A 24,878-nucleotide genomic window follows, 5' to 3' on the forward strand; every position below is an offset into this window, starting at 1 on the left:
ATTGGGTTAGGTCGGCCCTAAGCACATGTTAAATTTGGAAAGGTCGGCCTCAACCCCAAGTGGACCCTCATGAAAGCCTATAAATAGAAGAGACCTCAATCTCATTTGTACACATTGATCAAGCCATCTTATCTTCTTTCATTGTCTTGGTTCGCACAGGTTCGTCGGAGGAAAGTTCGCGCAAGGGTCCAAAATATGAGGGTCGAAGCTCGCAGTGATCTAATGTTTTTTGGATCTCGAACACTGGCACATAACTGGAAATTTTAGTCCCTGAACGCTGGCACATAGTGGTCTAGATAGCATCCAGAGATCCTTGAATGTTGGCACAATGTGTTATGGGAGTGCCTAGGGTTTTAGAGATATATCGAGCTATATTAGTCCCCAGACGCTCGCATAGAGTGGTCCTAAGTGTGTATGGGATACCATAGATGCTCACATAGAAGCCTTATGAGAGTGTCCATGGTTTGAGGCAGATCAAGGTATGTTTGAACCTAGACACCCTCATTTAGTTCACCTAGGACCATCTAGATCTGTTTTGGATGCAGTCCTCCATTTCTGAAGAGAGCATCCAAGACTGCTATAGACACTCGCACAACTCCTCCTCCCTATGTCTGAGACTCAAAGATGAGATTTTAGTATTCTGAAGATTTCTCTTAGTGACAACAATGTTCAACTCAGTGACAACAATATCCAATAGTTGACTTTATTCCGTGACAACACATTAACACCCTCAGAATGAGGGTTTTGATTATAAGCATGATTACATCAATTTCATGGATATCATAGTTGTTTTATATATAAAGTTATGGAACATTATACTCTATTTTCCCAAATCATTTGATGACGACCTAAGAAGAAGAATATTTGTAAGTGTTTTCCCCATAGTTTGTTTTTCCTTGGTCTCAGACCAATCCCAGTGTCTCTATGTGTCTCCGTGCTTTTCTTCTATTGTTCCTTTATGTTTTGTTGCATTGATGATGATGATGTTATTCTTTCTATATAATTACATATGTTGATGAATAATGGTGTAGATAGGAATACTGTAATGATGATATGAGGTGAACTTAATGTATTAATTAAGAAATTCAATTATCAAAGAAAATAACAATGTAGCCCTATGAAAAATTAATAATGACATGATTGAAAAATAAATATGTAGTTGTTTCGCGAGTATTGTTAAATGTAGGCATCACCTCAGCCCATTTGGTAAGGTAATCAACCACTACAATGATATAACCATGCCCCCCGACCGAGTGAGGGTTACATGTCATGAAATCGATACCCCATTTCACAAAAGGACCTACAATGATAACATGATGCTCATGTGTGGGTAGAGCACAAGTCTTACGATAAAAAATATGGCATGAATGAAACTTTTGCACAATGAGAATACAATCAAGAAAAGTAGCAGGCCAAAATTAACCAACACGTAGGATCTTCTATGCGGTAGAATATTCAGATAAATGACCACTACATGCCCCTGAGTGGCACTCATTAATGACTTTCTCGGCCTCCAAATGAGTGAGGAACCTTCAAAAAACTGTATCGATACCACAATGATAAAGGGTGTTGCTAATGATTATATAATCTTTGGCTTGATATCAAATACGTTTTTTATCGAATACATTGCTCCTCTTGGACCAATACCAATGTGATGGTAGTAATTGCAACAACGAGATACAAGAAATAATCGTGTTGGTAATCTGGGGGATATAACATAAATGCCCGAATCAATACATCATTCAAGGCATCAAACATCATTTGAGCAACATCGTCCCAATGGAAGGGAACCCCTTTCTTTAACAGGCAAGTGAATCCTTTGGTCAACTTAGCGTAGTTAGGGACAAAACCTCTGTAGAAAGTTATCCTTCCCTTGGAGTCGTTGGAGATGAAGGAGGGAAGAAGGCATAGGCAGATTTATGATCACCTAAAATTTCAAAGGATCGATAAGAATTACATGTTTTGAAACCATAAAATTGAGAAGTCGGCCAGAGCTAACGCAAAACACACATTTTTGAGGGTCTAATCGAATATTGTAATTCCTACATCGTAAGAAAATGGCTCTAAGATGCATTGGGTGATCAACTTGATGTTTTAAGTGAGCAGGGAGATCATCCAGATAGGGTTGCACGATGTGTTTGATATCATCAAACGAATAATTCATCACCTGAAACGTAGCCCCAACATTCTTCAAATTGAAAGGGAGTTTCCGGTATGCAAACATGCCCCAGGGAAAAATAAATTCATTTTTAGGTTGACCCGTTGGGAGAATGTTGATCTGATTATAGCAGAAAAATTCATCCATGAATGAATAGATTTCACAACGATCACAGTCATCAACAATCTAGTCGATGAACAGGGTGGGATAATTATCCTTTAGACAGTCACAATTTATGTCCTGATAATCAACACATACACGAATTGTTCCTTCTTTCTTCATGAAAGGAACAATATTTAACACCCAATCAGTCAAAGGATCCAATGCTTATAAGTTTTTCAACATCACATTTAATCATGGTAGCATTCTTGGGATGTATCGGATGAAAGCATTGTCATACTCGTTTAGCATAGGGATACGTTTTTATTTTGTCAACCAGAATGTTTGGATCAATACATGGAATTTCTTCATAAGACCAGGAAAAGACATCTTGAAACTACTAAAATAGAGATTTATAAGTCTTAATCTCATTCGGAGAGTAAGACATGTCAATATGAAAATTCTCGACAATGCCAGGGTTAATCAAGATATCGAAAGGGATAGTCTCTTCAATTTTCAATAGATTCTTCTTTGAATCGACTTCATGAATGGAAAAAAAATTCATAGATAGCTCAACGATATTGGGTTGATAAAGTTCATAAGGATTATCCCTGATGGAATTTAACAAGGAGGAATGATGGCGATGTTCATCCCACGATGCATAGTCTAGCATCATGATCTCCATGATTCTCTCATTGGTAGGGAATTTGTGAGAGAAAAGATCAGAACACGTGCCATAATCCAATGGGTGATTGTCCCTATTGATAGAAGAGACTAAATTGGAATGAGCTACATAAGCTAAATGAATGGCTTCATAATAAAGCTCAATGGGGCTAAGAGGCATGTGATCACCAAAGCTATCGATGTTAGTTTCATCTAGTACTACCCAAGGATCAACTGGAATAGAAGAAGAGGATATCATATTGATATAGGAAACCAAAGAGGATCTGTTGGGAAGTGAAGGAGGAAGCGAAAAGGTTCCCATGAGAGAGGAATACTTAAGTAATCCAACCCTAACATGCTAGTATGGTTGTAGAGTTTCCCCTAGGAGAGGGACACTTCTTGTAACTAGAGAATTAGAGGTGAAAAATGTGAGTTGAGTGATGGCTACTATGTCACCTTTATGAGGAAAGGCGATCATCCAGAAAGAAGTCAAAACGACAGTAGCCATGGCATAAAACCAAGTGCAACCCAATAGAATTTTATAATCGAGTGGTCAGTTGATAACTTTGACTTTTGTGGATATAGATTTACCTCCCAATTCTACTTGTAAGGAATTTAAAATCCCACAAGGTTTTTATGTTCTTCCATAAAAAGCTTTCAAGGTGGTGGGTGACTGACTCAAATGAGGAGAACCAATGGCCTTCCAGCAAGACAAGGACATGATGCAAGTTGAGGCTCCCTCATCCATAATAGAACAATGAATGTTCTTACTGCAGATGACAACTTGGATCATAAATGCTAATTGAGTTGGAAGTTTAGGTGTATAGTTCTCATGATTGAAAACGACTAGGTTGGAATCTGAAGGATCGATGTGCCCAATCACAAAAAGAAAATCCTTTTTCTGGGCAGGAAATTTTTGCAACACCTCTAGAGTAGACATAGATGATGGTGACTGAGCCAATTCCTCAACTACATTGTAATTCTGAGCAGCTCTCATGCAAGGGTTGAAAGCAGATTTATGAATAACGCCCTTTGGAGGCTTAATAGTCAATTCTGTAGGAATCGAAAGAGGAGTAGAATCAGATGGAGATGCATTCGAACTAGTAGGTTGATCAGTAGCCTAACCATTCAAGGTATTTTTCATTACCATATTATTTATTATGAGTAGTCACCATAATATCAATTTTTGATTTAGCAAAAGAGAGCATCAAAAGTGAGTTAGAGGAAGTAGGGTCTTAAGAAACCAAATGAGTCTCCTTATTTGGAAATGGATCGGTCAACATGGCAAGTGAAGTATAGGATTTTAGAAATTGGTTAACTTCCTCTCAGTGAGGACATTCACGAGTGAATTTTTCCTCATTACAAATCAGGCATGGGTAAAGAGGTTTTCATTTCTCGTCAGAAGACTGACTGTTTTGTTTATCCTACGAAGGAGAATCTTTCTTCTTCTTAATTTTTCCTTTCTTCTTACTTCCTGGTTTCTATTGAGATTTACCTTTATCAGAATGAGTGACATTGATATCATAAGTAGAAGCCGTAGGAGGATTGGATGGAGGGCTTTGGGAAGTTGTGGTAAGAGCACTACTAGATGGTTTACTCACCAATTGTGAATTTGTAGAACCAATCATGCCATCTGTAGCATGAGATTCTTTACTAGGAGGTTGAGGACCAATGTTCGAAGGTCATGGAGCATTTGGTATCTTATCATAAAGCATGCCATATTGGGTATAAACTAGATCCAAGTATTGGGCATGATAAATTACTTGCTCTTCGATTACAACTCAAGCCTTAGCCATGTCTTTTGTTATGGGGGCCAATAGAGACTTAGTAAACAATTCCACTAGTAATTGATCTGGAACATATGTCTTAACCAACCGACAATGACATATCCACTCATGAATATGATCAGAGATGTGAGTGAAATCATATTGTTTGAAGTTGGTTAGAAGTTTTGTTCCATTTGTGTATCTGATGGGCAACTGGAAATGTGTGTTGAAAAGTGTGCAACAAGAAATGCTAAATTTAGGAAGTGCTAAAAATAGAATTGCTAAAAATAGCACTTCTAAAAATAGCAGTTTGGCCAATGAGCATTTTGGCCACCTTGGGTGAGAGGTGAAACTGCTAAAAATAACATCTTCTAAAAATAGCATTTCTGGGTCCCTTCCTATTTATAGCAGTTTGTGGTCTATCTATAGGAAGTAAAAATGAATTTGGTCTTACCAGTGGTTTAAAATATTAATTAATTAATCTCCATGAGTTAATTAGTTATGGAGAATTAAACTTGAAGTCTTTGTGAGATCATGCAATTATTTTCTCTCTTGATTTAGGAATTTATCCCTTGATTAAAGGAGATAAGGTTTAGTTCTATATTGAGAGGATAGGTTGACTTAGTTTAACTTAGTCAAGTCTAGTTAGATTATTTTAACAAGTTGTTAAAATAATGAGATAGAGTTTGTTGATGCTTGCATGCATGTGACAACTATTATTTTCAGATAACTGAGTATTCTCTCATGAATAACTGATGCATGTCAGTTTAGATAGAGACCCAGTTGAGATCAGAGAAGGGATAGTGTACTATCATTTGGATGAAAATTTTTCCTACAAAGGAAGCTCATCCATGATGAGGATTTATCTCCTTCAGGTTTGTGCAGTTAGATCAGAGGTTAGTGAGTGCGTGAAGAGGCCAATTCACATAGGTGGTAGCATTGGACCCTAAGGAAACTGCACAAGGAAATAGGAGGCTTGGAGGGAAGAGGAGAAGGTTTGTGAGAAGCCTTTGACTATTTATGAGCAGTAGAGGGATTGTACTGAGAGCTGGATAGCTTCCGAGCTAAGGCTTGGTGTAATCCAGACTATATTTCCACTTGTATGATAATACAGAGATGGGGTTTTAGGCAGGTGCTTTCCCTGGGTAAATTCTTCTGTGTTATGTGTGATTGATTCCTTCTTATCAATTATGTGTGTTCTTATTGATGTTGCTCATGGTTGATTACACTTCCTCTAAATTGTTTTTAGAAGTAGATGAAGTGTTTTGCTTTAGTACATTGCATTACCAGGTGATCTATAGGTAAGAAATTTCTACATGGTATAGAGCTAGCTGATTTGTAGAAAAAGTTCTACATGGTATCAGAGCTAGCTGATTTGTAGAAAAATTCTACAAAATTCTACAATGTGTGAGGAAGGTGGTAGCCAAGGCACTAAAATAGTTAAACGAAACTCTTGATAATTCAATATACCATTTAGCTGTCACACCGGTAAGAGTATGCTGGAAAATACATAATCGAATCGAATCATCATTAAGGGATTTCAATGAACACCATAGATGATAAGTCATGACATGCGTCAATGGATCTTCTCTAGGATTCCCATTGAATTTTTGGATATTAGAAGGAAATTTCGTGGGAATAACTAACCACCAAGGCGAATGAGAAATAGGATCATTGGTGAGCTGAGTCAAATCAGGCAATTCGAGAGTTTCCACAAATGACAAGTTCCTATTAAAATATGGTGTAGGATAACCTGGATAAGAGGGAATAGCCTAAGCAATAGGTATTTATGCTTCATGATATGGAGGGTTCTGATAAACAGGAACCTAGGTACCATAATAGGGAGGATTATGATAACCAACATACACATAACCTTGTTGTCCAGCTCCATGATAACCTTGTGAATATTGGAGAAGTTGGGTTTGGACTTGTTGGCCCTGATAGGGCACTTGAGGAATACCCTAATAAGGCTGATATTGTTTCCCCATCAGGATTTGCATCATCCAAACATAAGGTAGATTTTGTGGAGGCTATGCCATACTATAAGAAATCTATCCTACTAGAATTTGAGGAATACCTTGTCCAAACAGTTGAGACTATAAGGTACCTTGCAAAGGCTGAGTAAGAAGAACCTGGGGGTACTAGATACTGACATAATATATTGAGTCACATTTACAACCTGTAAAGGTTGGATTACATGAATTTGAGCTTGTAGAGGTATAGATTGATAAGTAGGAATTTGAGATGTGGATGACATAGGTTGAGAATTCAAAAATGGATCCACAATTGAACTAGGTTGTACGGGAAAAGTAGGTTTCCAAACATTAACAACCATTTTAGGATATGGAGGATTTAGATAAGGTTGAGCACCAATTTGAGGTATACCAACAATAGGTTCCCCCCTGCTAAAGGAGGAGAAGATGATGGAGGAAAATGCCCCCCTTGCAGAGGGTACCCAACATTAGGAGAGTTAGGCTTTTGAAGGTAACCAAACCCACTAATGAAAAGGGTCAACCTGTTGTTCAATTGTAGGTGTATGTGGAGGAGAAGGAGTAGGATATATAGTACTCATTAACGAAGTTCCAGATGGAATTCCAGGAATAAGTAATAAGGGAGAGGTCTATGGACTGGATGGCACACCAAAGAAGGTACCAGATAATCTTTGATAACTAGTTGGGACAGACGGGCCACCATATATATGTGCCTCTGGTGATGTCACAAACATAGATGAATAAGAAACACTAGTTGTCTCAGCCATAGGGGTGGACACAGGCTAGGAAACCATAGAGGATTCATTCATGGTTAACTATCCCAAAGAAGATTGCCGCAAGAAACTCACGGGTGAGTAGGGAGAATCAAGTAAAGGAGTTTGTGCTAGAGTTTGAAGAGGTGGAAGAGGACGAGCTTGATAAAAATGAATTCCACTCCAATGAATAAGAGTAGAGGGGCGAGGTTATTCCTGTGGGATTTCTGTGATACTCATAAGACCAAGTGGAAGGGGTTCATCGTCGGGCCTAAGATATATAGTTTGTGGTTGTGTCTAAGATAGAGGAATAGAGGAGGGAAGTCATGAAGTAACAGGTGAAGATGGCTGAGGGTCGGGTTCAATGACCTCAATCAACAAAGTATCAGGTGCTTTGGTTTCAACTATGTCATATCCACCAACAAGTGATGAAGTAATATCAGGCTTAGTACTCAAAGGGAAGGATGATTCTGGTAGATCAGATTTAGCAGGAGGACCAAAAGTAGTCCTTGAAGTGCCTAATTCAGTAGTTTCCATCTTCTTATTCTTCTGACGATGGCCAGGAGTAGCCTATAGTGGAAGAGGATGCTTATTTTGCATTCTACGTGAACGACAGAGAGGAGGGGTATGTTCTTCCATGTTGGAATAATAAATTTTAATATTTAACACAAAAATAAATCAAAAAGAGGGTATATTAGGCATAAAGGTTTACCAAGCACCCATGATTTGTAATATACACCTTGATGAACCAAGGACTTAATGTACATGCAGGAAATCTCCCCTAATGTTGTGTTCAGTGTATCACGGTATACAAGGCGGCTGAATTGGTTAAATATGGTGAGGATAGCAACCTATGGTGGACTTCCAAAAATATACTCGATGGTACATGGAAGTGCAGTTCGTACTAGTGTTGTTTAATGCATAACCATTCAATGAGAGTGTTCCCATATACTTTTCATGCATGGAGTGCCATCCAATATACCCAAAGGTATGCGAAGTACGATCTAGTACACTTATGTACGTGGAACATATATCACCCCTAGGATACAATGCTAACAAATAATGACAACTCCTATGTTTAATGATGTTGGAACACATCTCTAGCCTAGACCTTTAAATGTTTGTATTAATGTGACAAATGCTCCTTAGGTTGATTCAAAATAATTTAAACTTTATCTTTGATTAAGTTACAAATCCTTGGTATGAGAATAACTAAAGACATGAAAAATCACAAATTAACATTATCTTAGAGTGAGTACATAGAAAAGTTGTTGGAAAGATTTAATATGTAGAATGCAAAACCAGTTAGCGCACCTATGGATAACCAATTCAAACTAAGGAGATGTGTTGCAAGATAGTATGATATGGATTATATGTGTAAAGTTTCATATGCATCAACAGTTGGAAGTTTAATGTATGAAATGGTCTGCATAAGACATGATATTGCACATGCAGTGGGAATTGTAAGCAGGTATATGAACAATCCACGAAAAGAGAATTGGATAGCAGTGAAGTGGATTCTTAGGTATTTGAGAGGTACCACAAATCAAGCATTATGCTTTTGCGGTTCAAACATTTCTCTACAGGGATATGTTGATGAAAATATGACATGTGATAGAGATAATAGGAGGAGCACCACAGGGTATGTGTTTACTGTAGGTGAAACAATTGTTAGTTGGGTTTTAGAATTGCAAAACATTATTTCACTTTCAACAACAGAATCAAAGGATGTTGCCACTAAAAGGGCTAGTAAAAAATGATTTGGTTACAAAGGTTTATGGATGAATTGGGAAATAAGTGGTAGATGGGCAAGCTATACAGTGACATCCAAAGTGTCATTCATCTTGCAAAAATCTTAGCATTTCATTCCCAGACTAAACATAGATAGCTCAAGTACAATTTCATATTGTCAATGTTGAAAGATGGATAGTTGAAGCTGGAAAAGATACACACTAGCCAGAATCCTGCGGATATGTTAACAAAAGTTGTAGATTTTGCTCAGTTTCAATTGGTCTTCAAGTATGATGGTGAATATGAGAAACAACCAAATCTAAGTGGAGTCATTGTACAACAAGTGAAGCAACAATGGAGTTTATATAATTAGTCTCCAAGTGGGAGATTGTTGGGTGTGGAGCTTGATTATCTTCCTGATTGTTCAGAGGCTTTTGGTTCTAGCCACGTTGGATATTTGTTCCTAATGGGGTAGAAACGCCATCTGTATGATCATCATCAAGGGGGTTTAGAGGGGTTGGGCGTGATGATGATTTTTATGATCCCCCCCCTTTAGCGAGGGTTCAGGGGCAGTGCCCCCGATGCTAAAAATAGATGAAAATTTGGCTTGTAAAATATTGTAATTTCATAGTCAATCTAGCTTGGATGAATGATATGATGGTAGAAGTTATGTTTAGGGTTTTTTTTCCTAGAAAGAAACCCTCGGTTTATATGAGGGAATTGTATTGTGACTATGTTTTATTATTCTGAGCGATAAAGAGAGAGGAGATTGTGTGATAGCGAAGAGGAAATTGCAACGGATCTATTGTAGGTTGTATCTCTTCATTTTGCTAGATAATATAAAAGGAAGGAATGGATGTTTGTCTGTGGACATAGCCCAAATTGGGTGAACCATGCATATTTGTGTCTCTCTTGTTTTATGCATTTCTATGTTTGTGCTTCCACAATATTTTATGTGTTTCATTCCCCGTTAATTATTTTTCTAACACAAAGGTTGCTGAAAATTGAGTGAATTTGTAGTAGTATCTAGAGGCATATGTTCAACCATAGTCTAAAAATTTATACTTAGGTTGATCACAAGCTTGCCCCACATGGTGCTCACATATCTTCTATAATAGGAGTAGAACTCTTCTCAACTGCGAAGAAATTGAAATTTGAGGAACACACCATTACCTAGACTCCACCCTCACTCTCAATCAACTTTAGAGGAATGTAAGTAGGAGGAAATTTTTCCCTTGAATGAATTCAAAGAGTATACACATTATCAAAGCCAAAAATTTGAGGATGCCCATGATCCAAATCCATAACATGCAAACTCCCCATCCCCATTGGCATATGAAAACCCTTTCTTGTTACTGTAGTGATCCACAACATATTTTGGTTTCTGTATATATGAATTCATACTAGTATGGATTGTATTTTTCCAATAAAAGGGTGGGTCTCTACCTCCCCGAAAATACCTTTTCTCATTCATTGTTACCCTCTATCATTACTTTCCTTGCAAATGTTAATGTTAAACAATTGAAAAATCCATGACCTATAGTTTTCATGACCATACTCACCCCCATCTTTGTTGTATGAACCTTTTATGCACCTATACAATTCTTTGTACTACTCTCCATACCTTTGCAACTCCTATTATCAATATTCATTGCCATTACTTCCCTCCACTCATTTTTAGCTCAAATAGGAACAATATACTTGCATATAGAATTTTGTGTTATTGATCATATAGAGTATACATTTTGTTTTAAACATGTGGATATACATGTATAAACTTACTATTGCATAAAAATCCCACGATGACAACATTTTGTCATGAACTTGTTTTGTTTCAATGTAATGATATTTTGTTACAAGGAAAAAAAAAAGATAGAAAATTATGTATGTATTCAATGTCAATTCCTTAATCATGTATTCCTTTATATTTTTTTATGTGTGGGATAGCTAACAATGAAAAATACCACATCATTGATTTAATAGACGATTTGACATAAGCTCATTCCCAGTGAAAGTGCCAAGTAGAGTCTAATATGTTAAATAACATTCATGTTGCTTCACTAATTAATATGTATAAAGGATGTAACTCAAATGTCTTAAGAAATACATGGTTGTTTCTAACTGATTATGGATGTTGAAAATATTATAAACACATTCTGATGCATTCCCTTGGTGTCTCCATACTTGTATTAGACCCATTTAACTTGAGCTAGAGCAATGAGGAGAAAAGGACCTAGTGAACTTGAACACAAAGAATGAGGATACTTCCGCTAGACCTAGTGAACTTGAGATTGAACAATGAGGAGAAATATACCTAATGAAATTGAATGAGGAGAAATAGTCTAAGATTTTGTAACTACTCAACAAATCCAATTATCAAAATTGACAAGCAAAGTTATAATGGATATTTAAAGATAGAAATCTTATAGTCATCATAGAAACTAACAATGAAGTAATTTCATTTGAATTTCTTGAGGATCCATTGAGGTAAACAATTTATACTATCTTTGTTCTTTTCAAATACATACATTAATTTAATGCAAGTCGCAAGAATTAAGTAATTTATAATGTTTTGTAGATTTATGTTAAATTAGTACGTGATAAAAAATTGGATGTATCTTTTTCAAGGAAGAAACTTTTGGTACATATATAAATCCTATACAAATGGAATCTTGGTGTTAATTTTCCCTCCACATAGAAAAGGAAAGGAGTGAGTCAAATCTACATGAATTTACAAAAAGTTTCCAAAAACAATATCAATGTTGATTTGTCTTGTATGATACAAAAATATTTTCACATGAAAATTTGATGAATAGAGGATTTTAGAGGTCATATGTGTGCCACCGATGTAAGGAAGTGTAACAAACTATGAAATTCTTGCTTATTTAGTGCATAATTCAAAGGTCTCTAAATTAATATTGTAGTTAGTTAACATGTGAAGGACCTTTAAGCAAAGATTAGAAATATTGAAGGGCACCTTACAATCCTTAGGATATAATTAATCAAGCTTTAGTTGTTGTGGAATATGTTTTTATAAGTTATTCAATATATATATGCCAAGGATTTGTTTTATCCCCACGATAATTTTTGGGTAGAAAAGTATGCCAAGGCATCAGCGAAAGCTTTTAAAAGAAATATTCTAATCTAATTTTTCACTCTTATTTTCCTTCCCAACTCTGATAAATCTATTTTTCTTCTGTTTTTCATGAACACAATTTTACATAAATCCAAAAAAACATGCTTCAAACCTGGCAACAAATTTCCTAAGTGAAGAATCTACATCCCTTTCTCACTCATGTTCCTAAGCCTATGATGTCACAATGTTGTATATGATCCTGTGGAGGTTAAATCATTAATAAAATTAGAAATAACATTGCATAAATATAATGTACCATCCTTTTATCCTTTTACTATTACCAAAGATCCTTTAGTGACCTTCCAGCTTTTGTCTGTGAATGTAGTTACACAACCTTCACCACTTAAATGTCCTGTTGAAATTATTTTTTTCTTCAGATCTGGAACATGCCTTACCTCTTCTACCCTCTGCCATGATCCACCTACCAAACCAACATAACACGCTAAACAGATAGAGCCACACATAGAGCAAGAGTAGACATATATATACGTGATTGCTATTATTAGCTTTGATCCTTTCAGCTTTGATTCTTACTGTTCAAGAAATGGAGAAGCAAACCAAAATATAGGGCTTATACACGAAGGAGAATAGATAGACCAATTGAACAAAACCAATGGGAGCCATGGGAAGAACAATTGATTCACTAGTGGTGAGACCTTGTTCAACACAGGCAATTGACCCTAAGAAGTTTCACTCGTTAACCAAGAGAACCTGACCCAGTTTCAGCACCATAACCGATTACTGGTATGCCACTTCTCTAAGCGCTTCCCCCGATCGGCTGGGATATATTAAGTGCCACGAGGGAAGGAATAGGTGGAACCCCCAATATGATAGCTAGTAGTGTTTCTTTATAAAAACCTTACCTATTCTGATGATTTTACAGGTTTTATTATCACCCAAACAAACTTGTCGAAAATATCCTTGAACATAGTTATGAAATTTTTTCCTATAAAATGTGGCATGGAATGAAGCCCCTGAAAATACCACCTAGGCATCAATAATATTCTATAATGAAATAATCAAAGCATCCTACCACATTTGCTTCATGATTTTTCTCTTGTTGTCCATCTCCTTCTTTTCCACTCTGAGATTTGCATTATTTCTTCAGGTGTCCTTTCTTCCCAAATTTCCAGCACACTATCCATGATATGGATTTGGATATGCATTTTCTTGACTTACTGTGATTTCATGGGATCCTTCCTCTTTCCATTTTTCTTCCCCTAATCTCTGTAGTCAAAGCATTACCTGATGTCTCACCGGAGCTTTTCTATCACATTTACTCACTAAGGATGGCATCAACAACATCATCAAACTTTAAAGTACTAGATCCAGAGATAGAGTTACTAATAGCCATAACTAAGACATTTCAACTTTCTAGCAATGAGCACAGAAATAACAAATCCCTAACTTCATCATCAAAATTTACCCATACAGAGCTTAGCTTACTGGTAACCATGTTAAATTCATTTAAATGATCAACAACAGATCCACCTCCTGACGTTTTCATATTAAATAGATGCTTCATAAGAAATACCTTTTTGAGGCTAAGGGTTTTTTTATATAGTTTGGCCAATGCCGTCATTAAACCTTTTTTTTTTCGTTTCCTTTGAAATGTTGAATGCCATCGATGCTGCTAGACACAACTGTATTGTTCCTAGTGCCTTTATTTCTAGAATATCCCATTCTTTGTTCGTCCTACTCATTGGATTCTTTGATTTTCCGCTCAATGGTAGGTACAAATATTTATGATACATATAATATTCCATATGCATCTTCCCTAGCTGGTAGTTTTTTCTGTTAAATTTCTGGACCCTAAACCTACCATCTTCCACCATTGCTCCCACTAAAACTAGGAACCTTTCTTTCCTATGAGTTTATCAGCGAAATAGACCTTCAACTCTGATACCAGTTGTTAGAGAAATAATTAACTAAGAAATGAAACACATACAATATTATGGAAGCACAAACACAGAAATGCATAAAACAAGAGAGACACAGATATACATGGTTCACTCAATTTGGGATACATCCACGAAGAAACATCTAGTCCTTCCTTTTATATTATCCAACAAAATGAAGAGATACAACTTACAACATATCCATTGTTATTTCCTCTTCACTTTCACACAATCTCCTCTCTCTTTCTCACTCAGAATAATAATACATAACCGAAATAAAATTCCCTCATATAAACTGAGGGTTGCCTTCTAGGAAAAAAAAACCCTAAATTAATACAACTTCTACCGTGAGATCATTCGCCTAATGAACGACCCATATTGACTATGAAATTACAATATTTACCATAAAAAATTTCATCTATTTTTAGCTTTAGAGGCGCTTCCCCAAAACCCGCTAGGGGGAGGCTGATAAAAATCTTCATTTCTCCCCCCTGATGGCAACCATACGGGCGACATTGTTGCTCCATTAGCAATAAGGTTCCAATACAACTGAAACAAAAAACCTTTAAAAAATCAGGAAGATACTCAAGCTCCATACCTAACAATTTGGTCATTCTTTCAACCCCCTTTTGTAGCAACTTATGAGAAATCCAGATTCCAGTAAATGTCATGTGCAGTACTGTCAAAATTTTGACATCCTGAGTTTTTGTTGGAATTGTGATGCAAACCCTCATTGGAACCTTGGTCATCAAAGCTAGACATTTTCATCAAAGTTTTCTTCGGAATTACGATGCAAACCATTGTTGAAAACTTGATCATCAAACCCAAATGTTTTCATCGAAAGCCCTTCCCATAACTGTCATAAATTCAACAAACACCATGTCCATCTACCGACACCTAGCCGACGACCACCGTCACAAAAACATACACATCGTCGTCAGATAACCAAGGGAAAGTGGGGTCGGTCTACTAACACATGGTGTTTTTGTATGAAAATACTTCCTGCATTATCTGTTGACATAACCCTTGTCAGAAGTAGTGAAAAAAACCAAAAAAAACTAAGTCGAGACCCCCTTATAGTGGTTTTGAAAATTTGGCCGAGGAGGGGTTCAACTTTTGATATTAATTGTTGATCTTATGTACTAGTGGTTTTTGTCAAACCATTTAACGGGGAACCCCTCGTCCCCCCCCTCCCCCCCCCCTCTCCCAACCCCCGCCCCCCCCACCACACCCCCCCCCCCCCCCCCCCCCCCCCTTCCCCCCACCTTCCACCACACCCCCCCCCCCCCCCTCCTCCCACCCCCCCCCACCTTCCCCCCTCCCCCCCCCCCCCCCCCCACAATATTAAACTTTGACAAGCCTAGGGGTCCTGCATACCATAAATTTCACTAACTACTAGGCATTGAATAATATGAGCCATCAACCACTCCGATATTTAGCAGAAGGATAAACCTTGGTCTATTTATGCCTGCACTCCATGTATAACCAGACTCTTGTACCTAACTACTACTCAATATTCCTCGAATTTGGAAAGTGTGCTTTGTGTGTTATTCACAATGATAACTCTCTCATTTTTTCTACATTCAATCCCAAACTTGAGCCATCTTGTTTTTAATATGTCCACAGTTTGACGAGTTAAGTCATAATCGATATATGTAACAACATGGTTAGCTTGATGACGAGTTTTCATAGCTTCAAAATGCCTGAAATGTTGGCTACAAAAATATAGGTAAAGTTTTACAAAAATTGAAAACCAAAATTTGTCCCCAAACCAGATCTCTCTGTGTCATGCCTTGGCACTTTGAGACCTGCAACCTCTGGATCTAGCCAAATGGTAATATACCTGCAACTTGATTGAAAAGATAAATCAAATGTGATCAAAGATAGGCAACTAAGTATAGTTCACAATAAATAGTCAATGTAATTAAGGACCTCTTGGTTTGAAATATTGTCCCATCATGCTATGGATGGTGACTTTATATCCCCTGGCATCATAGCATTGTTATCAAGGTTGATCTTGAGGGTAGTATGCATGCTCAACATGCACCTTCCCTCTCTAGGAAGGTCAATAGTTGTATGAACTATGGTTCTTTTATAAAATTTAATATTCGCTCGAGCTCATAGGAGGGTTGCATGGCTAGGATATTATAGCCATGTGAGGACCATCATGCTTCAAATAGTGAATCCATATCCCTTGGCATCATAACATCGTCATCAAGGCTGATCTGGAGGGTAATATGCACCCTCCCTCTCCAAGAAGGTCAATCTTTGTACATATGACAATTCTTTACTAAAAAATTAATATTTTCTCGAGCTCACATGAGGGTTGCAAGGTTGGGAAATTCATTGTAGTTGAAGCCTAAATCAATCACTCAAGCGTGGGAAATTTTTCCCTTCAAGATTAAATATAGCCATGTGAGGACTTCATTACTCTAATTTAAATTTTCCCCTTGGAGCACTGGGTTTTCCTCAACTAGATAGATGTGCCTTTATAACTTGGTTGAAGCTTTGGAGAGTGGATAATTTAGTTCCTTCCTTAGAAAGCTCTGCATTGTCAGTCTCTGCACTCTTAGTGAATCTTGTCCGCACCCTCTAGTTTCCCAACATGTAGTAGATTATGATATCCATTGGCATATCCAACAACTTTATAACTCAATTCCCTTCCCCATGGAGAAAGTGGAGCGACTCAAAACCCATGTACAACAGCTAGAAGATGATAATGAATCATTACATTGCTAGATTGTTGATCTACAAGCTCAGCATAATCAAGAAGACAAGGGTAGTGGCAGTCTTGGAGCCCCATCAAACATGTCAATTGACCCCCCTGCATGAGGAATGGTTTCTTTTTGTAAAAAAATTCTTTTTGTGGGTACTAGGACTAGAATGAAAATGCCTTCGCACATATGGAAGTTGTTTTTGATATAAATGTAAATATGGTCAATATGTTTTATGTGGATATTTTTGAGGGAACTATGATATATTTGACATATGTAAATACTCATTTTCTTTAATAAAAATATGTTGGTTTTTTTCTTCCTGAAAAAAAATATAGCTCTCAGATTGTATGTTTACAATAGGTTTTTAGAAGAAGGTCTCAGGTGTCTATCCATGTTCTCTCTTGCCGAATTCTCTCTAGTATTTTTTTTTGTACCAATGCAAAACTTAATATCAACCTAATCATTTGTGTCAAACAAAAAAAAAAAATCTTAAATATATCATATGATAACCAAAAAATATATGAACAAATTTATATTAATAACAAAAACATTTTCAAAACAAGTGCTACATAGTAGCTGGTCCATGTCGCTTAGTTAAATTAAAAACAATTAAAAACATAAAGATTCCATGAATAGTCTATAATAAAAATGTAGTTGTTATTTATCAGATCCACAATCATATTCATACAAATAGTTAAAGGAACTTTGAAAATACATAAAAGAGATGACATGGCACAAAAAGCGATTCGACTGGGACATGGATAATCGTTACCAGCAAGTAAAAATTGTTTTCAGTAGTTCTAAAGATGTATCGATATACAAGTTGATTAATTTATACTTGTCACTTTAATTTTCTCATTGCATATGGAAATTTGGTGGTGCCAAATCAATAATGAATTTTGAATATGTATTATCTAAAGAGAAATGAACCTATTAGAGGAGCTAGTCGACTTAGTCAACTAGCCTAGTGGAGTTAGGAATATGCATTGTAAATTTGGTTGATTCTCTAGTCATTAGAGAGTCTAAGTCAGATAGGTTAAGTAAGTCAATTATCCCAGTCAAGTCTGAAATCTACATTGTATATTTAGTTGATTATCTAGTCAGTTGAGTCTAAGTCATATAGGTTAAGTTAACTATCCTAGTTGAGTTGGGAATCTGCATTGTAAATTCATGTGATTCTCTAGTCAATCAAGAGTCTAAGTCAGTTATGGTAGTTAAACTAATGTAACCATCTCGAATAAGTATATATATGATAATGGATGTATCAATATACTAGTTTTTATTGGCTTCTAAAGAGATCATAATATAATATTATGCTTTGCTATTTCTCTATTACTTTGTGTCTCTTCCTTTATTCTTATGTTGCATATGTTAAGGTGAGTTTTGTCCTTTTTACTAGTAACCAATGTGCATTATCTACTAGAATACAAGCCTAACGCATAGAAATAGATAAAGGGGATGCTAGTAGTGGTATCATATACCCAATTAACAAGTTAGAATGGGCAAGTCCAATGGTTTTGCAACCGAAAAGCACAAACCCACTAGATTGAGAATATGCATCAATTTTTATGGGATTAACAAATTGACAGTAACTGATCCATTCCTAAATCCTTTTTGCTCATGAAATAATAAACGAAGTAGATAGACATAACTCGAATACAATAATTAATGAGAAAGAAAACACGCATGATTATGTTATGAGAACGAATAATACACAACATGGACATGGAGCAATCAAGTGGATAGGTCCAATCAACCCATGCAATCTTAGGGTCACATTACAGTTAGAACATCATCATCCATCAAATAAAATTATAATGAAATTAACTGTTGAATTTTCAAAAGCAACGCAACCACGTGGTTTGCACGAACCAAATGGTATGGAAAAAATAAATCAACATGTGACGAGAGTTTTAAGGAAGGAAACAATGGATAGAATGTTGGAAATACTAAGATGGGGGGGTGAATCAGTATTTCTTTTCAATTGTTCTTTTTACGAGAAAAATCATTTATATATGGAACACAGAAATAGATAGTTGGAATAAATGATTTTATTAATATAATCTGTGCAATAAAATAGATACAATATATAAATGGTTGCAATCAGTTGCCAAGCACCAACTTGGACTTTTGTGAGGCTCCAACCTCCAGAGCACCAACTTGGACTTTTGTGAGGCTCCAACCTCCAGAGCACCAACTATGTTTTGCCTAGGCAACAATCTTGGACTTAGGAGCACCAACTCCCAAGGAATCCAATCTTTTCAGTTCTGAGGCTCCAACCCTTTTTTGTAAACTGTCAGAATCTTTTTTTGTTGTAGTTCTCTAATCCCAAACCTGTTGAGCTTATGATTCACTTCTATTCCCCTACTTCTTCCCCATCTGCCTGAACTTCGATTCTCCTGCTTCTTCCACCTCTGCCTGAACTTCGACTTCCTCTAACTCTGACTATTCACATGCACCCTTTTTTTTTTTTTTCTATTTTATATATTCCTGATGCCTCTGACCATTGGTTTCCTCTTTCCACTGGCTCTTCGGCTTCCTCAATGCTCGCTTGATCCTTTGGCTTCCCTCCTTCGGTCGCTTTAGCTTCCTCTACGCTCGCTTGTCCTTCGGCTTTCCCGATCCTTCGATCGCTTTAGCTTCCTCTGCGCTTGCTTGTCCTTCGGCTTCCCGCTTTCGGCTTCCTCTGTCTCTTCGAGTTCACCAATACAATCAGGGAGGCCCCACATGCCATGTCACAATCGCAATCACAATTGTAATCATTCAAGCCCACTGAATTATCAGAAGCGTTTATTTATGCATTTGGCCTTAAGAACCTCGGGCAATACATTTATTGGAATACATAGGAATACATGGAAAAAAACCCGACTGAACGCTTAAGGCCGGACTTCAAATGCATTACGCCTGCATCTATAACTTCATCGGGTCCGCTGTGTAATCGCAATCACAGTTTATAGCCCCATCCCTTTATAACTTGCAATAGATAACTTCCGACATGGTGGACGCGATATAGCATTAGGGTGTGTTATAATAGGACCATCGGGTCCGCAACATATATCGCAATCGATGCTTTCAATGCGGCAAGGCCTTAAGCACTTGCGATATGGCGGATGCGATATAGTATTAAGTCATATTGCAATGTTGCAGTGGGTCCGCATACTTTATCGCAATCGGCGCTTTCGGGGGTGACAACCCTTTGTAACTTGCGATATGAGAGTTCCGATAGGCGGATGCGATATAACAATAGGGTAGTGTAGATGGTGCATTCGGGTCTGTGTATTATCGCATCTACATAATATATATGTATTCCACTCTTCCTCTATGTCCTCCGCTCTTTGTACTCTTCTACATATATATGTATTATGTGCTTCCTCTATGTCCTCCGCTCTTTGTACTCTTTCGCTAGTTCTTCTTTGGCTATATTACTCCCGATACTCCGGATATGGCTCCTCCAACATTAGTCCTCAATATTCCGCTTCGATAGCTCTATTTATGCTCCTCCGATATGTTCTGCTTTGATATTCTTCAATACTCCTCTAATGTGTTAACTCCTCTTTTGATGAATTCCTTCACCTCCGATAGTCTCTCCAATGACTTGACTGTCTTGGTTTTCCTCTGGTTTCTCCTCATGGCTTCTTGCTCCTATAATATTGCCATATTGACATCAATGACAATCGATATCAACATAGAAATTATGACAATTAATTCAATTCCTATCAACTTGAGTGAACTGTCTGACTTTTCAATTATCTTACAGAAGTTTCCCTAAATACATATTTTAATCTTGCATAAATCCCAGTGTTATGTAACGAGCTCAAAAAAAGATAGAAAAGACAGATCAACGACCTCAAAAACAACCTCTTCAAGGGGACAACCTCCTTTACATTACAAAAATGAACAATTCTTGAATAATACAAATGACAATACCTCCTTTCTATATATAGGAGTCTAAGGGGTCACAATATAATCAAAGTCGACATAACAATAATAATGTAAAGGTGCAACAATAAAAATAATGGGCTTCTAAGGAGCACAATAATAATAATATGGGGACTACATGGGCACAACAATATAATAAGGGGTTTTCACTAATAACAATAAGGGTTACAATAGTATAGGGACCTAACATGCCCCTCTCCTAAAAAAGTGTTGTCCTCAACACTTGAGTAGTTCTGGATGCTTCTATATAAAATTCTCATCCTCCCACGTGGAATCTTCAGTGAGTAAGTTCTTCCACTTGATGAGATACTCTGAAATTGATCGATTTTGTAGTTGTTGGGTTCTTTTTCCTGTGACTGCTTCAGGTTCCAATATGATTTTTCTTTCCTTGTCAAGTTCTGAAAATATTGTTTGAACTAGGAGCTTGTCACTATGAACTTCTTTAAGCATGAAACATGGAAAACTGGGGGCACTCGGGAAGATGCGGGAAGCTCCAATTTGTATGTCGTAGTACCAATACTTTGCAGCACCTTGTAAGGACCATAGTACTTTGGTGATAATTTATTATCCTTCTTAGCTTACTTGAGGGACATTTGTTTGTATGGTTGTAGTCGTAAAAATACCAGTCACTTATATCAAAGCTTCTTTTGCTACAATGTTGATCTACCTATTGTTTCATTCGATTATGTGCGAAAGTGAGGTTATCCTTTTTTTCTTGATGTTTCCTTCTATCTTGAGAGTTTGAGGAGTGGCAATTCCTGCCAATGTATTACAAGATATGGTCGGATTCATTTCTTCTTTCTTTGGGGTTGGTTCCTGGTGTATATCCTCTTCTTTTGACATTTCTTCATCTTTTTCTTCCTCCTCTTCACAATCAATGTAAAATAATTTCTTCTTAGCACACTTATGACCTTTAATGTATTTTCTATCACAATTTTAACAAAGTTCATTTTCTGTTTTTTGTTCCAATTGTTGTGGTGTCAACCTTGTAGGTTGTGGAAGGCTAGGAGCAACAACACTTCCATCTTTATAATAGTGAGTGGTAGGATTTCTTGTTGCCATAATTTTGCTTTCAATTTTTCTTGCGACCTGAATTCCTTCTCCAATGAATCAGGTTCCCAAAGACGATCGGCATGTTGAATGTTATCCTTTAAAGTCCTTATGAATACATCAATCCTCTACTTCTATGGAATATCATTTACCCTTATATTCAATTTTCGCAAGCCCTCAATGTGCTCTGCCATTCAACCCTTTTGTTTGAGATTTATCAATTGACTAAAGAAGGTGTTTCTCTTTGTATCCTCATAATGTGCTATCATTTCCTCCATGAAAATTGACGAGGTGAAAACTGGTTTACGAGAACAAATCCCTTTATAACATAAAAATTGATTCGGTTCTAAATATAAAGATGCAATATGTACCTTTTGTAACAGTTGCACATCATGTAGATCAACATATTTCTCCATCTATAGTATCCATGTTACGGGATCCTTGCCATCAAACTTCCTCATATCAATCTTTGGAATATGGTGGGTCTTCAATCCAATCTTAGATTATATTAAATCATGATTAACATTTTTTTTTTCTCACCATGAGTTTCCTCTACTACCTTTTCATCATTAGGAGGCCTTTCTTGTAGCAGATTTGTCCCACCTTCCTTCAAACCTTCCATGTCTTTCTTCAAATCTTCCATACCTTTCATAAAATATGCTTCCATTCTATAGATATTATCTTCCATGGCACATATAAAACTATTTATCTTAGCTTCGATCACATTATTCAAATCATCCATCTAGTTTTTCTTACTATGTATTTCTATTTTCTTGATTTGAGTCATTATTTTTCTTTCTTTTAGGAGCTTGATATTTAAATGACTATAACTCTGTAATTTCATATCTTCAAGTTCTGAACTTTCTTTGTGAGGTAGCACTCTGAGTCTTCTTTCCAACCCCACAAGTTTGATCAATATTAGGTTCTCCAAGGAAGAGTTATGCAAATTGACCACGATGACCTGATTATAGACTAGTTCATTAGATCGAACTTGTATGAAGTGGCACATGTAATTATATAAAGCTTAGGACCTGAATCCGATACAAAAAAAACTAAAGGAAATCCTCTTTCTTCAACTATTTACAAAATTTCAATCTGATGCTCAGCAAGAAAGTTATGATGATTTTCCCCAGGTCACCTGTTTGGGATGTAATTCGGGAGCCTACAAAAACCCTAAATGTCTTGGACCCTATCTCCAAAAATATAGTGAAACAAGATCTAAACTTAGGTCCTGAGATTCATCAAGCTTTTGGCTCAAATGGGTTTTAATTTCATAGTTTGAACCTTCGTAGAAACAAAATTATAGCGAAAATTCCACGATGACCTTTTTGCGATGGAATTTTGGAGCTTGCAAAAAGCCTAACTTCCTCAGATCATATATACAAAAATATAGCGAGAAAAGATCTAAAATTCGGACCCGATGTTCAAAACAATTTCAGATCAAATGGGTTCTTTTTTTAGCTTCTGAAACTTCGTAGAGAAAACGTTATAGTGAAAGTTCCACGATGACATGTTTGGAGAAGTGAAACCCTAGAATCCAAAGCTTTGATACCAAACGTTATGAAACCAGCTTACAAAAAGATAGAAAAGATAGATCAACAACCTCAACGTCAGCCTCTTCGAGGGGGAAACCTCCTTTACATTACACAAATGAACAATTCTTGGATGATACAAATGAAAAGACCTCCTTTCTATATATAGGAGTCTAAGGGGTCATAATATAATCAGAGCCAACATAACAATAATAATGTAAGGGTGCAACAATAACAATAGTGGGCTTCTATGGGGCACAATAATAACAATATGGGGACTACATAGGCACAACAATATAATAAGGAGGTTGTACTAATAACAATAAGGGGTTACACTAGTAGTGTAGGGACAAAACACCCAGACTTGCCAACTCCTATTATTTAGAGATTTGTCTTCCAGATCCATCACATAAATCATTTAAATTGTCGATGTGTTTCGAATTAGCTAATGTCCTGTTGTTTCAGACTAGTCCAAATTACTTGAATGTTTAAGAACCGAACAATTTTTGAAATCACTAAGAAACAGGTTCAATTCGAGGATAAGGACTTTATAGTGGAACCAAGAACTAAAGAAATATTCAACTTGAAATATGCAATAATTTTGGAGAGTTGACTCCATAATATAAAACAAGCAAAGATAGATGAGCCTTCTTGGGAGAATCATAACGAAAATTTTCAAAGTTAGGGTAAAATTGGTGATCAATGGATTCCAGAAATAGAAATACTCAAACAAGTTGGTATCGACATATGCTTAAAGCTCCTTTTATTGCAGACATGCAAGGTCTTAAAGAGGAAGTTGTGAAATTCCTCGTTAGTCGCTTTCATAATGGCTTTCTCTGGCTATAAAATCTAGTTCCAATTTTTGCAGTTGTTATATATAATATCATGGCTCTCCCTCATAAAGGAGATAAAATCTTGGAAACCACTAGTGATGTTAATTCATAGCTTAAGGAATTTACCATAGGAAAACACTTCTAAGAATTATAAAGGATTGACAATTAATCAAGTTCAAAATCCACTAACCAAATGGGCATGCATTATTTTTGCATTTTGTCTCACCCCTGTTGGGAGGCCCTTCAACATGAAGCTCTCTATGTTGGAAGAAATTAGATAGATGGTCAGGTTGGGTAAAGTTTATAAATGGGCAGAGCACCTCACTAACATGGTCCAACATCAATGTTATGAATTCTAGAATTATAGTAAGGCCGTTCGGTTTCCCTCCTTATTGATTTGGTTAGCAATGGAATAAATCTTACCAGTTTGGGAAACAAACTTTACTAAGAGGTTAGTTCCTTTAATGTACAATTTCAAAATTTTCTCTCATAGTTGGTCATGAAAACCTAAGTCACTAAGTCCCCCAAAAAAATTTTGAAATTGGTTGTTAAATGTAAAAACAATGTCTCATAGGTGAGGGTACTGCAACACATCCAAAGAATGTTACCTCTA

This window comes from Pinus tabuliformis, chromosome 2_1, assembly GCF_031772625.1.
Source record: "Pinus tabuliformis cultivar Carrire ecotype Pingquan chromosome 2_1, CPIR1, whole genome shotgun sequence".
NCBI classification, from domain to species: domain Eukaryota; kingdom Viridiplantae; phylum Streptophyta; class Pinopsida; order Pinales; family Pinaceae; genus Pinus; species Pinus tabuliformis.